This window comes from Oncorhynchus nerka, linkage group LG22 (assembly GCF_034236695.1).
Source record: "Oncorhynchus nerka isolate Pitt River linkage group LG22, Oner_Uvic_2.0, whole genome shotgun sequence".
NCBI classification, from domain to species: domain Eukaryota; kingdom Metazoa; phylum Chordata; class Actinopteri; order Salmoniformes; family Salmonidae; genus Oncorhynchus; species Oncorhynchus nerka.
Window position 1 is genome coordinate 9,787,811 of NC_088417.1, and position 14,714 is coordinate 9,802,524.

The window sequence follows — 14,714 nt, forward strand, 5'->3', positions numbered from 1 at the left end:
GAGCGCTAAGAACCTTGGCGTGATCCTGGACAACACCCTGTCGTTCTCAACTAACATCAAGGCGGTGGCCCGTTCCTGTAGGTTCATGCTCTACAACATCCGCAGAGTACGACCCTGCCTCACACAGGAAGCGGCGCAGGTCCTAATCCAGGCACTTGTCATCTCCCGTCTGGATTACTGCAACTCGCTGTTGGCTGGGCTCCCTGCCTGTGCCATTAAACCCCTACAACTCATCCAGAACGCCGCAGCCCGTCTGGTGTTCAACCTTCCCAAGTTCTCTCACGTCACCCCGCTCCTCCGCTCCCTCCACTGGCTTCCAGTTGAAGCTCGCATCCGCTACAAGACCATGGTGCTTGCCTACGGAGCTCTGAGGGGAACGGCACCTCAGTACCTCCAGGCTCTGATCAGGCCCTACACCCAAACAAGGGCACTGCGTTCATCCACCTCTGGCCTGCTCGCCTCCCTACCACTGAGGAAGTACAGTTCCCGCTCAGCCCAGTCAAAACTGTTCGCTGCTCTGGCCCCCCAATGGTGGAACAAACTCCCTCACGACGCCAGGACAGCGGAGTCAATCACCACCTTCCGGAGACACCTGAAACCCCACCTCTTTAAGGAATACCTAGGATAGGATAAAGTAATCCCTCTCACCCCCCCTCCCCCTGAAAAGATTTAGATGCACTACTGTTCCACTGGAGGTCATAAGGTGAATGCACCAATTTGTAAGTCGCTCTGGATAAGAGCGTCTGCTAAATGACTTAAATGTAAATGTAAATGTATGCATTGTCTACGGCTGTCTGATGGGAGGGTGACCTCTGTGGTGGGGGAGATGCGGGAGCGGACTGTGGAGTTTTATACTGAATTGTATAGGGCAGAAATGTGTGATCCTATGTGTGCTCAGGTCTTGTTCGAAGGACTCCCTAAGCTCTCTCGGGCACAGAGGGATGAAATGGACATTCCTCTGTTGTCACATGAACTGGCAGAGGCAGTAACCCAGATGTCCCCCGGTCGTGCACCCGGGGTCGATGGACTTCCAGTGGAATTTTACAAAAAATTCTGGGGAACAATTGGACAGGATTTCTTTTGCGTGTTGCGTGAATGCGTCGGGGTAGGAGAGTTGCCGATGAGCTGCCGTCGGGCGGCTCTGACTCTCCTGCCCAAAAAAGGGGACTTGTGTGAACTTAAGAACTGGAGGCCTGTGGCATTACTCTGTGCGGACTACAAGATTTTTGCCAAGGTCCTCTCTAACAGACTGAAGTCCCATCTGGACTCTATAATACACAAGGACCAGACATATTGTGTACCGGGACGCTCAATCACGGACAACTTGTTCTTGATTAGGGACATGTTGGACTTGTCGAGAGGTTCTAATGTGAACTTTGGACTGGTCTCTTTAGATCAAGAGAAGGCTTTTGATAGAGTGGATCATGAGTATCTGTTTAATGTGATGTCTGTGTTTGGGTTTGGGAAGAGTTTTGTGACCTGTGTGAAGCTGTTGTATGCTGGGGCGTCATGTATGGTTAAGGTGGGAGGGGGCTCAGTAGGCCAGTCTGGGTGAGACGGGGATTAGACAAGGATGCCCTCTATCTGGGCAGCTGTACACACTAGCCATTGAGCCTTTTTTAGGACTGCTACGCAGGAGACTGCGGGGAGTGTGCTGGACAGGCATGGATGTGGTGACAGGAATAGCAGTCTCAGCATATGCAGATGATGTTTCTGTGATGGTCAGGGATGAGCAAGATATGCAGGAACTAGAGACCAGTCTGAAGGTGTACGAGGGAGCTTCATCAGCTAAGGTAAACTGGGGAAAGAGCAAAGCTCTGTTATGTGGGGCATGGGGGATAGGGCTCCTCCTCTGCTTCCAGGGGGTTTGCAGTGGGGTTGTGAAGGGCTTAAAGTGTTGGGGGTGTACCTGGGCTCGGAGAGGTGGGTCAGCAAGAACTGGGAGGGGCTGTCACAGGCAGTGGTGTCAAGACTGGCCAGGTGGAGGTGGCTCCTGTCCCAAGTGTCATATAGAGGAGGGTGCTGATAATCAACAACCTGGTGGCATCTTCCTTGTGGCATAAACTGGCTGTCCTCAACCCCCGCCGGTCTGCTTGCAGACCTGCAACGCAAGCTGGTGGACTTCTTTTGGTCGGGACATCACTGGCTGAAGGCAGCAGTTTTGTACATGACCGTACACGAAGGAGGACAGGGCCTGGTGGAACTGGAGAGCAGGATGGCTGCTTTCCGACTAAAGGCGGTGCAGAGACTGCTGTACCACACTGATGTTGGCTGGAGGGAACCAGCATGCGCTGCTGAGGAGAGCTGGCGGATTAGGGTTGGACCGGCAGCTGTTCCTCATGAAGCTGGAGAGGCTGAGTACAGCAGGTCTCTCAGAGTTTTACTCTGCGGTGCTGAGGGCCTGGCAGCTGCTAAGACCCACACGAGAAGGGGGTGTGGAGCCTGGGCAGTGGGTGTGGGAGGAGCCTATCTTCCACAACCCAGCCATCCCTTTGAGATCGGTTCAGTCGGCCAACCTGCAGAGGCAACTGATGGCAGGGGGTTTACAAAGGCTGGGTGACCTGAGACTGCTGGGAGAGGAGGGGTGGAAAACCCCGGAGGTCTTGGCGCAACAAACAGGAATAACGTCTCTTAGGCTGCTGGAGAGATTCCTGGAGGAGGTCCAGGAGGCACTGTCTGAGCCGGTAAGGGGGTGTTTGAGAGGCCAAAGGGAGAGGGGCCACCAATGTTCCCGCCACTGCAGGTGACGGCAGAGACTGGAGACTGGCAAGGGGGTCTGGAGGACTTGTTAGATTTTAACACTCCGAGCCTGGGGGAGTTTGAGGGGGTGGGAGGTAAAGCCCTCTACAACCTCTGTGTTAAGGTTAGGAGCATTAGAAGCCTAACAGGAGTGAAGGCACATCAGTGGCAGGGGGTATGTGGGGCGGAGAGTATGGTGGGTTTTAGATGGAGGGCGCTCTACAAACCCCCAGTACCAAAGAGGTCAGGGGACCTCCAGTGGAGGGTTCTTCATGGAGCCCTGGCCACTAACAGCTGGTTGGCACGGGTTGATCCGGGAATTGGGCAGGGGTGTCCTTTCTGTCAAATGAAAGAAACTGTAATTCATGTGTTTTCTGTGTGCACCAGGTTAATGCCATTAATGTCTCTGTTGGAATGTCTGTGTGACAGGTTGGGGGTGGTTTTTGCTGTTGGGATGTTTATAATGGGATACAGGTATTCGAGTAAGGAGAAAGAAAAATGTGTTTTGTTGAATTTTCTGTTTGCTCAGGCAAAGTTAGCTATTTGGCTAACAAGGAGGAACAGGGTCAAAGGTGGGGGGATAACAGACCCTTTACTACTGTTTAATGGGATGGTCTCTGCGCGCCTTAGGGTTGAGTTTGAGTTCTATAAAATGATCAAATGTGTGGAGATGTTTGAGGAGATATGGTGTGTTGGGGGGGCTGTCTGTATTGCTGGGGAAGATGTTTTGGATATACGGTTGTAGGAGAGGTTTTTTGTGTATGGTGATTTGTACAGGATATATTTTTATTTTTTTTTTATTTTAGGAGTGGGGGGGTGAGTTTTAAATGAATTGAGAATGTTTCAATAAAGAAAGACCAAAAGTCAAAAGTCAAAGTCTCTCACACACACACTCGGTCTCTCTCTCTCTCTCTCTCTCCCTCTCTCTCTCTCTCACACACACTCGGTCTCTCTCTCTCTCTCTCTCTCTCTCTCTCTCTCACACACACTCGGTCTCTCTCTCTCTCTCTCTCTCTCACACACACTCGGTCTCTCTCTCTCTCTCTCTCACACACACACTCGGTCTCTCTCTCTCTCTCTCTCTCTCTCCCTCTCTCTCTCTCTCACACACACTCGGTCTCTCTCTCTCTCTCTCTCTCTCTCTCTCTCTCTCTCTCTCTTTCACACACACTCGGTCTCTCTCTCTCTCTCTCTCTCCCCCTCTATCTCTTCCTCTCAATTCAATTCAAGGGCTTTATTGGCATGGGATACATGTGTTAACATTGCCAAAGCAAGTGAGGTAGACAACATACAAAGTGAATATATAAGGTGAAAAACAACAAAAATGAACAGTAAACATTACACATACAGAAGTTTCAAAACAGTAAAGACATTACAAATGTCATATTATATATATATATATATATACAATGTACAAATAGTTAAAGGACACAAGATAAAATAAATAAGCATAAATATGGGTTGTATTTACAATGGTGTTTGTTCTTCACTGGTTGCCCTTTTCTCGTGGCAACAGGTCACAAATCTTGCTGCTGTGATGGCACACTGTGGAATTTCACCCAGTAGATATGGGAGTTTTTCAAAATTGGATTTGTTTTCGAATTCTTTGTGGATCTGTGTGATCTGGGGGAAATATGTATCTCTAATATGGTCATACATTGGGCAGGAGGTTAGGAAGTGCAGCTCAGTTTCCACTTCATTTTGTGGGCAGTGAGCACATAGCCTGTCTTCTCTTGAGAGCCATGTCTGCCTACAGCGGCCTTTCTCAATAGCAAGGCTATGCTCACTGAGTCTGTACATAGTCAAAGCTTTTCTTAATTTTGGGTCAGTCACAGTGGTCAGGTATTCTGCCGCTGTGTACTCTCTGTTTAGGGCCAAATAGCATTCTAGTTTGCTCTGTTTTTTGGTTAATTCTTTCCAATGTGTTAAGTAATTATCTTTTTGTTTTCTCATGATTTGGTTGGGTCTAATTGTGCTGTTGTCCTGGGGCTCTGTAGGGTGTGTTTGTGTTTGTGAACAGAGCCCCAGGACCAGCTTGCTTAGGGGACTCTTCTCCAGGTTCATCTCTCTGTAGGTGATGGCTTTGTTATGGAAGGTTTGTGAATCGCTTCCTTTTAGGTGGTTGTAGAATTTAATGGCTCTTTTCTGGATTTGGATAATTAGTGGGTATCGGCCTAATTCTGCTCTGCATGCATTATTTGGTGTTTTACGTTGTACACGGAGGATATTTTTGCAGAATTCTGCGTGCAGAGTCTCAATTTGGTGTTTGTCCCATTTTGTGAAGTCTTGGTGAGCGGACCCCAGACCTCACAACCATAAAGGGCAATGGGCTCTATGACTGATTCAAGTATTTTTAGCCAAATCCTAATTGGTATGTTGAAATTGATGTTTCTTTTGATGGCATAGAATGCCCTTCTTGCCTTGTCTCTCAGATCGTTCACAGCTTTGTGGAAGTTACCTGTGGCACTGATGTTTAGGCCAAGGTATGTATAGTTTTTTGTGTGCTCTAGGGCAACAGTGTCTAGATGGAATTTGTATTTGTGGTCCTGGTGACTGGACCTTTTTTGGAACACCATTATTTTGGTCTTACTGAGATTTACTGTCAGGGCCCAGGTCTGACAGAATCTGTGCATAAGATCTAGGTGCTGCTGTAGGCCCTCCTTGGTTGGTGACAGAAGCACCAGATCATCAGCAAACAGCAGACATTTGACTTCGGATTCTAGCAGGGGAGGCCGGGTGCTGCAGACTTTTCTAGTGCCCGCGCCAATTCGTTGATATATATGTTGAAGAGGGTGGGGCTTAAGCTGCATCCCTGTCTAACCCCACGACCCTGTGTGAAGAAATGTGTGTGTTTTTTGCCAATTTTAACCGCACACTTGTTGTTTGTGTACATGGATTTTATAATGTCGTATGTTTTACCTCCAACACCACTTTCCATCAGTTTGTATAGCAGACCCTCATGCCAGATTGAGTCGAAGGCTTTTTTGAAATCAACAAAGCATGAGAAGACTTTGCCTTTGTTTTGGTTTGTTTGGTTGTCAATTAGGGTGTGCAGGGTGAATACATGGTCTGTTGTACGGTAATTTGGTAAAAAGCCAATTTGACATTTGCTCAGTACATTGTTTTCATTGAGGAAATGTACGAGTCTGCTGTTAATAATAATGCAGAGGATTTTCCCAAAGTTACTGTTGACACATATTCCACGGTAGTTATTGGGGTCAAATTTGTCTCCACTTTTGTGGATTGGGGTGATCAGTCCTTGGTTCCAAATATTGGGGAAGATGCCAGAGCTAAGTATGATGTTAAAGAGTTTTAGTATAGCCAATTGGAATTTGTTGTCTGTATATTTGATCATTTCATTGAGGATACCATCGACACCACAGGCCTTTTTGGGTTGAAGGGTTTTTATTTTGTCCTGTAACTCATTCAATGTAATTGGAGAATCCAGTGGGTTCTGGTAGTCTTTAATAGTTGATTCTAAGATCTGTATTTGATCATGTATATGTTTTTGCTCTTTGTTCTTTGTTATAGAACCAAAAAGATTGGAGAAGTGGTTTACCCATACATCTCCATTTTGGATAGATAATTCTTCGTGTTGTTGTTTGTTTAGTGTTTTCCAATTTTCCCAGAAGTGGTTAGAGTCTATGGATTCTTCAATTGCATTGAGCTGATTTCTGACATGCTGTTCCTTCTTTTTCCGTAGTGTATTTCTGTATTGTTTTAGTGATTCACCATAGTGAAGGCGTAGACTCAGGTTTTCCGGGTCTCTATGTTTTTGGTTGGACAGGTTTCTCAATTTCTTTCTTAGATTTTTGCATTCTTCATCAAACCATTTGTCATTATTGTTAATTTTCTTCGGTTTTCTATTTGAGATTTTTAGATTTGATAGGGAAGCTGAGAGGTCAAATATACTGTTAAGATTTTCTACTGCCAGGTTTACACCTTCACTATTACAGTGGAACGTTTTACCCAGGAAATTGTCTAAAAGGGATTGAATTTGTTGTTGCCTAATTGTTTTTTGGTAGGTTTCCAAACTGGATTCCTTCCATCTATAGCATTTCTTAATGTTACTCAGTTCCTTTGGCTTTGATGCCTCATGATTGAGTATTGCTCTGTTTAAGTAGACTGTGATTTTGCTGTGGTCTGATAGGGGTGTCAGTGGGCTGACTGTGAACGCTCTGAGAGATTCTGGGTTGAGGTCAGTGATAAAGTAGTCTACAGTACTACTGCCAAGAGATGAGCTATAGGTGTACCTACCATAGGAGTCCCCTCGAAGCCTACCGTTGACTATGTACATACCCAGCGTGCGACAGAGCTGCAGGAGTTGTGAACCGTTTTTGTTGGTTATGTTGTCATAGTTGTGCCTAGGGGGGCATATGTGGGAGGGGATGCTGTCACCTCCAGGCAGATGTTTGTCCCCCTGTGTGCTGAGGGTGTCAGGTTCTTGTCCGGTTCTGGCATTTAGGTCGCCACAGACTAGTACATGTCCCTGGGCCTGGAAATGATTGATTTCTCCCTCCAGGATGGAGAAGCTGTCTTCCTTAAAATATGGGGATTCTAGTGGGGGGATATAGGTAGCACACAGGAGGACATTTTTCTCTGTTAGGATCATTTCCTTTTGAATTTCTAGCCAAATGTAGAATGTTCCTGTTTTGATTAATTTAATGGAGTGAGTTAGGTCTGCTCTATACCAAATTAGCATACCCCCTGAGTCCCTTCCCTGTTTCACACCTGGTAGTTTGGTGGATGGGACTACCAGCTCTCTGTAACCTAGAGGGCAACCAGTGGGTCTGTCTCCTCTATACCAGGTTTCTTGCAGGATGACAATGTCTGTCTTACCGATTTCTTTGGTGAAGTCCGGGTTTCTGCTCTTCAGGCCAAAGGCAGATGACCTCAGGCCTTGGATATTCCAGGATGATATAGTGAATGCTTTTTGTTCCATAGAGTGTCCAATGTTGTTGGTCGTGGTTTGGCCTCAGGCCAGTAAGTGTGAGCAGAGCCTGCTGAGCATCTGGTATATGCCATTGGCTTGGGCGAGTGTGAGAGTGGGGGTTGGGACTGTTTGCCCGCTCACTACCTGGGCGTATGTGTGGCTTCCATGTTGAGGCCCTCTTTGCGGGGGTGGGGTGCATGGGGTGGGCAGGAGTGGCATAGGTCTGATCTGAGGGGGCCTAAATGGGGTGTGGGCATGGTTGACGTGGGGGTGTTGATTGGTTGGGGTGGGGGTGTGGATGTGTCTGGGTGTGCGGTGGTCTGGATGTAATTCCTCTTGGCGTGGGTCCTCTATGTGTAGGTCCAGGGGGTCCTGCAGGTCTGGGAGGTTGTCTCGCCGGTCTGGGTGGGGTGTCTATTGATCTGTTGCTCCTGTGTGAAGTGTTGGGGATACGTTTGAGAGCGATGTCCTTTAGAGTTCGGGCAAAGGTGGGCACTGCTGCCTTGTAGAGGTGGACCTGGTCATAGAGGCTGTTCAAGTCCAGGGTGGAGTGGTGGGCCAGGAAAACATTTGGTTTTGAGGCACAGTCACGGGAAATACTTGCATTTACCCGCTGTATTGTGGCAGGGTGGAAGTCTTTTCGTGGAAGCAGGGTGGAGATAACCACTTGTGCGTTGGGGAAAGTAGAAGAAGCCTTTTCAATCACTCCCTTCAGTGCTGTGGCCACTCTTTCTTGCTGTGCTCTCAGGTCGTTTGTGCCTGTGTGTATTATTATGTGGCTGGGTGACCCTAGTTTAGCCTCAGACAGAAGGTCTAGGGCGCGCTGGGTGTTTGGACACCAGAGTTTAGACACACTGTGTTTGGGAAAAAGGTTTTTTTCTTCTATATATTTTCCATTTGAGTCCATAAGTAGTACAATCTGTGTCTTGTGTTTGTCCTCAGTGGGTGTGGGGGGGTTGTCAGAAGGGCTATCAGGCAGGCTGACAGGGGGGGTGCTCAGAGGGGGTGAGAGCCGCTGGGCTTGGGGTTCTTCATTTGTCTGTTCTGCTGTGATGTCGACTCTATGGTCAGGGTCTGGTGTGGTGTCGAGACTTTTGTTGGGTGCTGAGGTGGGCTGTTCTGCTGGCTTCTCTGTGGGGGTGGCCACCTCTCTAGTGGGTTGTTCTCTGTCGCACGCCGTCCCCCTCAACCTCTCCTCCACCCCCCTCACCCTCTCCTCCATCCCCTCACCCTCTCCTCCATCCCCTCAACCTCTCCTCCATCCCCTCAACCTCTCCTCCACCAGCAGTCTGACACTCTCCTCTAGTGCTCTGTTCTGCTCCTCTTTCTCCTGTTGTATTTGTCTCACCACTGTCCAAAGTGCAGACATGTCTCTGTCCACCTCCAGCTCTCCGGGTCTGGTTAAGGGGCTGTTGTTGTGCTGGACTGTTGTCTGGGTCTGTGCTGACTGAAGTGTAATCACCTGCTGTTCCAGCTCCACCTGCCTTATCTCCAGCTGGGTGAATTTGTCCTTCATTTCAATGAGGGAGTGGTAATCTGTGCTGGGAGGTTGACTCTCTGCTGGGGGTTGCTCGTCTGTGGGGTTACATAATGAAGAGGTCTGGTCTGACTCGCTCGGTGTGGGGGTATCTTTATCAAGGGAGAGCTTCTCCTGCTGGGCTAATTCTTTGATTAGGTGAAAGTCCAGCTGAAACTCTTTGTGATTACCCTGTGCCATTACTGTTCCGGACTTATAGATATTTATATTACTTGACTCAGAGTCCTCGTTATCAAGTATTCTGAGTTTCCACCCCTCGTTAATCCCCGCTCTCGTAACAAGGGGGTAGTGTGCTAATATAGCACTGTGCCATGCCAGGGGATGGTTTGTGTGGAAGATAAGGTTGCTGATGTTCCCATTTTTGTAATAGTCAGCAAAAAGTGTCTCTTGATTTTCCATAAGGAGTTTCATTTTGTAATCTTTTCTTGCCTTATTATTCTTTACATGCACAGGGTACTGTATTTTAATTACCTCTGAACAGCAGGAGGGAGCTTCTAAGGCCTCTCCATTTGGTTGGGGTAGACTGTGTGACTCTCCTGCCATTGTTGGGCTAATGGGCTTTGACACCTCTCACTTGACACGTCGGTGCTAGTTGAAGCTGTATCAAGCTTGGCAGAATTATGTGAGAATTCAGTCCTTATAAAGTAATGTTGTGTATTTCTTCTATCTCTCTATAGTGCTGTTTCTTGTATTATGGTCTCTTGTTTCTTTAGAGGTTTCACTTTGTTGTCCTTTTTCTTTTCCTTTTTCTTCTGTCCTTATTTTGTCTTCCTTTCTTCTGTTAACTAGATATTTTTTGTTGTTATTCTTTGTAAGCTAGCTAGCTTCTTGCAGGAGAGTCCCTAGCAACTGCTTAGCAACAAGTAAACAATTCAGCTAGCAATTCAGCTAGCTAAGATAACTGTACAATTTTATGAAAAATAGTTACTTTTTCAAAAGCCTGTCTTTTTGGTTTGTTCCTTGTTTTGTCTTCTATTGAGTCTTGCAGTTTTCTCTTGATTTTTTCGATGTACTTCACTCTAAAAAAACATTTAAATCTCAATATATGCAGGAGCTCATTTTTCAGCAGCTGCTCAATTTGGAACTCCGGAACTCTCTCTCTCTCTCTCTCTCTCTCTCTCTCTCTCTCTCTCTCTCTCCCCCTCTATCTCTTCCTCTCTCTCTCCCCCCCCTCTATCTCTCTCTCTCTCTCTCTCTCTCTCTCTCTCTCTCTCTCTCTCTCACACACTCGGTCTCTCTCTCTCTCACACACACTCGGTCTCTCTCTCTCTCCCTCTCTCTCTCTCTCACACACACTCGGTCTCTCTCTCTCTCTCTCTCTCTCTCTCTGTCTCTGTCTCTCTCTCTCTCTCTCTCTCTCTCTCTCTCTCTCTCTCTCTCTCTCTCTCTCTCTCTCTCTCTATCTCTCTCTCTCTCTCTCTCTCTCTCTCTCTCTCTCTCTCTCTCTCTCTCTCTCTCACACACACACACACTCGGTCTCTCTCTCTCTCTCTCTCCCTCTCTCTCTCTCTCTCTCTCCCCCTCTATCTCTTCCTCTCTCTCTCTCTCCCCTCTATCTCTTCTCTCTCTCTCTCTCTCTCTCTCTCTCTCTCTCTCTCCCCTCTATCTCTTCCTCTCTCTCTCTCTCTCTCTCTCTCTCTCTCTCTCTCTCCCCTCTATCTCTTCCTCTCTCTCTGCCCCCCCTCTATCTCTCTCTCTCTCTCTCTCTCTCTCTCTCTCTCTCTCACACACACACTCTCGGTCTCTCCTCTCTCTCTCTCTCTCTCTCTCTCTCACACACTCGGTCTCTCTCTCTCTCTCTCTCACACTCGGTCTCCTCTCTCTCTCTCTCTCTCTCTCACACACTCGGTCTCTCTCTCTCTCTCTCTCTCTCTCTCTCTCTCACACACACTCGGTCTCTCTCTCTCTCTCTCTCTCTCTCCTCTCTCTCTCTCACACACACTCGGTCTCTCTATCTCTCTCTCTCTCTCTCTCTCTCTCTCTCTCTCTCACACACTCGGTCTCTCTCTCACACACACTCGGTCTCTCTCTCTCTCTCTCTCTCTCTCTCTCTCTCTCACACACACTCGGTCTCTCTCTCTCTCTGTCTCTCTCTCTCTCTCACACACACACTCGGTCTCTCTCTCTCTCTCTCTCTCCCTCTCTCTCTCTCTCACACACACTCGGTCTCTCCTCTCTCTCTCTCTCTCTCTCTCTCTCTCTCTCTCTCTCTCTCTCTCTCTCTCTCTCGGTGCATGCTGGGTGTTTTTGGAGTTTGAGTGTTTGGTGTGGAAAGCTCTATCCTAACTAACTTTCTTGATTCTTTTCTTTACATGTTATTTTCTATGGTGGAGGGTTAATGCAATATTTGTTTTTAGCGGTATCCAAAGTTTTTTTTTTTTTTCAAAGTTAGGGTGGAAGAGGACAGAGTAACTTTCCGGGGGGGTGGAAGGTGTAGTGTGCGCAATGGCTTCTCAGCCTAGCGCGGACGAGACGCTGTCGATACAGCATGGATTCAGGTGTGTTCCTGAGAACGGAGTTAAGGTGGAGGAGGTTCTGCTCGCGGTCGGTGAACAGGTAGGAGCTGAGTTTATACATTCTGCTTCTAGAATGAACAAAGCTGTGGTTGTGTTCATGAAAAGGGCAAATTTGGTCGGTAGGCTAATTGCTAGCGGAATATTTGTAAGAGATGTGTTGGTGTCAATTTCACCTCTCTCTACCCCTTCAACAAGAGTTGTAGTGGCAAATTTGCCTCCGTTTATTACGGACGATCAAATTAGGAAAGAGCTGAGTCGTTTTGGTAAGTTTGCTAGCGGTTTCCGTGTACTGTCAGCAGGTTTTCAGGCAGATGCCGTTAAGCACGTTGTTTCGTTCAGGCGGCAAGTGTTTATGTTTCTGAACAATAATGAGCAACAGCTAAATGTGCATTTCAAAGTGAGGCATGGGGAGGGGCTCTATGCAGGTTTTGCCAGCACAGATAGTCTACGGTGTTTTGAATGTGGGGATTTGGGGCACAAGAGCTTTGCGTGCCCACATAAAGGCCATAGACGGAGTGAGGGTGCAAGTGGGGAAATCGAGGTCAAAATGCAGGGGGTAAGGAGATGCAGACAGCAGAGGCTGGGCCTAGTCAGTCTAGAGATGGTGGTGTAGATGAGGCTGGGGCTAGTCAGGCTAGAGATGGTGGAGAAGCAGAGGCTGGGTCTAGTCAGGCTAGAGATGGTGGGGTAGCTGAGGCTGGGCCTAGACATGCTATGGAGGGTGGTGCAGATGATGCTGGGCCTAGTCATGCTATGGAGGGTGGTGTAGCTGAGGCTGGCCCTAGTCATGCTATGGAGGGTGGTGTAGCTGAGGCTGGCCCTAGTCATGCTATAGAGGGTGGTGCAGATGATACTGCGTCTAGTCAGGTTATTCTAGTGGATGAGGAGAGTATAGTGGGGAAGTGTAAGAGATTAGGGGGAGGAGGAGGGTGTCAAGAGGAAAAGGAAAAAGGATGTGGATAAAGGTACCATGGAAATGTTGCCTGTTGCTGTGGGTGAGGCCCTAAACAGAGAGAAAGGGCAGGTGGTCAGGGTGGGAGATAGAGAAGAGGAGGAAAGTGAGTCTGAGGAAGAGGATGAGGAGTTATTTTTTCAGACTCCTCTTCAATTGGCCCGGAGCTGACAGCCAGTCAACCAGAGGGGTCTAAGTACACGTTGAGAGAACTGACAAGGTTCCTGAATGAGACTAAGGGGAAAAAAGTTAATCTTGAGACTTTTTTCCTGATCCTAGAAAGTTTGTAAGATCAGTACAACATGCTATGAGAAATGAGGGGCATGGTGCCCTCTCACCCAGGAAACGGTTTAGGTTGAGGAAGTGGGTCACAATAGTGCGTAAAGGTTTACCTTCAGACACTGTTTAAATGTTTAATTTCTTACTGACACTGGGGCTTTTTGAGCTTTGCTATTGGTCTATTTCTCTGCTGGCTTTTCTACCACTTCTTATGGAGACTCTTCGGGTAGGCTCGCTCAATATAAATGGCGCCAGAGATGCGGGAAAGAGGAGTGTGTTGGGTGAATATGTAAAACAAAAAAAAAAGTACAGGTGTTGTTTCTGCAGGAGACTCATAGTGATGTGGTGAATGAAGTTGATTGGGGGCTCTGGTGGAAAGGGGCAAGTGTGTTGAGCCATGGGACAAATCTTAGTGCAGGGGTGGCAGTCCTTTTTGCACCGGGTCTGGCTGTAAAAATTTGCTCCTCAAAGGAGGTGTGTAGGGGTAGGTTGCTTGTTGTTAAAGCAGAAATTAACAACATGGTTTTTGTCTTTATAAATGTGTATGCGCCTAACACAGGGAGAGAAAGAGGGGTTCTATTTGGGAGTCTTAGACAGGAACTCTCACAAGTAGCGCCTGAGGAGACGCTGGTGATCGGAGGTGACTGGAACTGTACAATGGATTTTACAAAAGACAGAAATGGGGAAGAGCCTCATTCAGTGTCAGTGGGAGTGTTAAGGGACATCTTTAATCAGTTTGACCTAGTGGATGTTTGGAGAACTAAACATCCAAACACAAGACAGTATACGTGGGTGAAGGTTTTTGGGGCTAGGGTGAGTGCAGCTCGACTTGATCGTTTTTACATGTCCAGGAATCAGAGCAATAGGCTGCTGGGTGCTACCATTCTCCCAGTGGGGTTTTCGGATCACCACATAACCATGGCTCGGCTGTCTATTTCACCAGGGCCCCGGCAGGCATCTTATTGGAAGTTCAATGTAAAGCTCTTACAAGATGCCACCTTTTGCTCAGGTTTCCAGACTTTTTGGGAAAGATGGGGGCAGCGAAGAGAGGAGTATGAGTCTCTGAGTCAATGGTGGGATGTGGGGAAAGTGCAAATTCGGCTTTTCTGTCAACAGTACACAGCTCTCTCATCCTCAGAGGCTAGGAGAGTATTGGGGGAACTAGAGCGGTGTATTAGTGAGATGGAGGTAGAGATGGTGGGGCAAGGCAATGTAGGCCTCCAGGCTAACTTAGCCGAATTACGTAGGGACCTGGGCAGTTTTTTCCAGGTTAAAGCAAAGGGAGCACTTGTAAGAGCTAGGTTCTCCATGCTCAAGGAGATGGATGCTCCCAGCTCCTTCTTCTTTGGTTTGGAAAGACAGAGCAGTGATGCCAAGGGTATGCATTGTCTACGGCTGTCTGATGGGAGGGTGACCTCTGTGGTGGGGGAGATGCGGGAGCGGACTGTGGAGTTTTATACTGAATTGTATAGGGCAGAAATGTGTGATCCTATGTGTGCTCAGGTCTTGTTCGAAGGACTCCCTAAGCTCTCTCGGGCACAGAGGGATGAAATGGACATTCCTCTGTTGTCACATGAACTGGCAGAGGCAGTAACCCAGATGTCCCCCGGTCGTGCACCCGGGGTCGATGGACTTCCAGTGGAATTTTACAAAAATTCTGGGGAACAATTGGACAGGATTTCTTTTGCGTGTTGCGTGAATGCGTCGGGGTAGGAGAGTTGCCGATGAGCTGCCGTCGGGCGGCTCTGACTCTCCTGC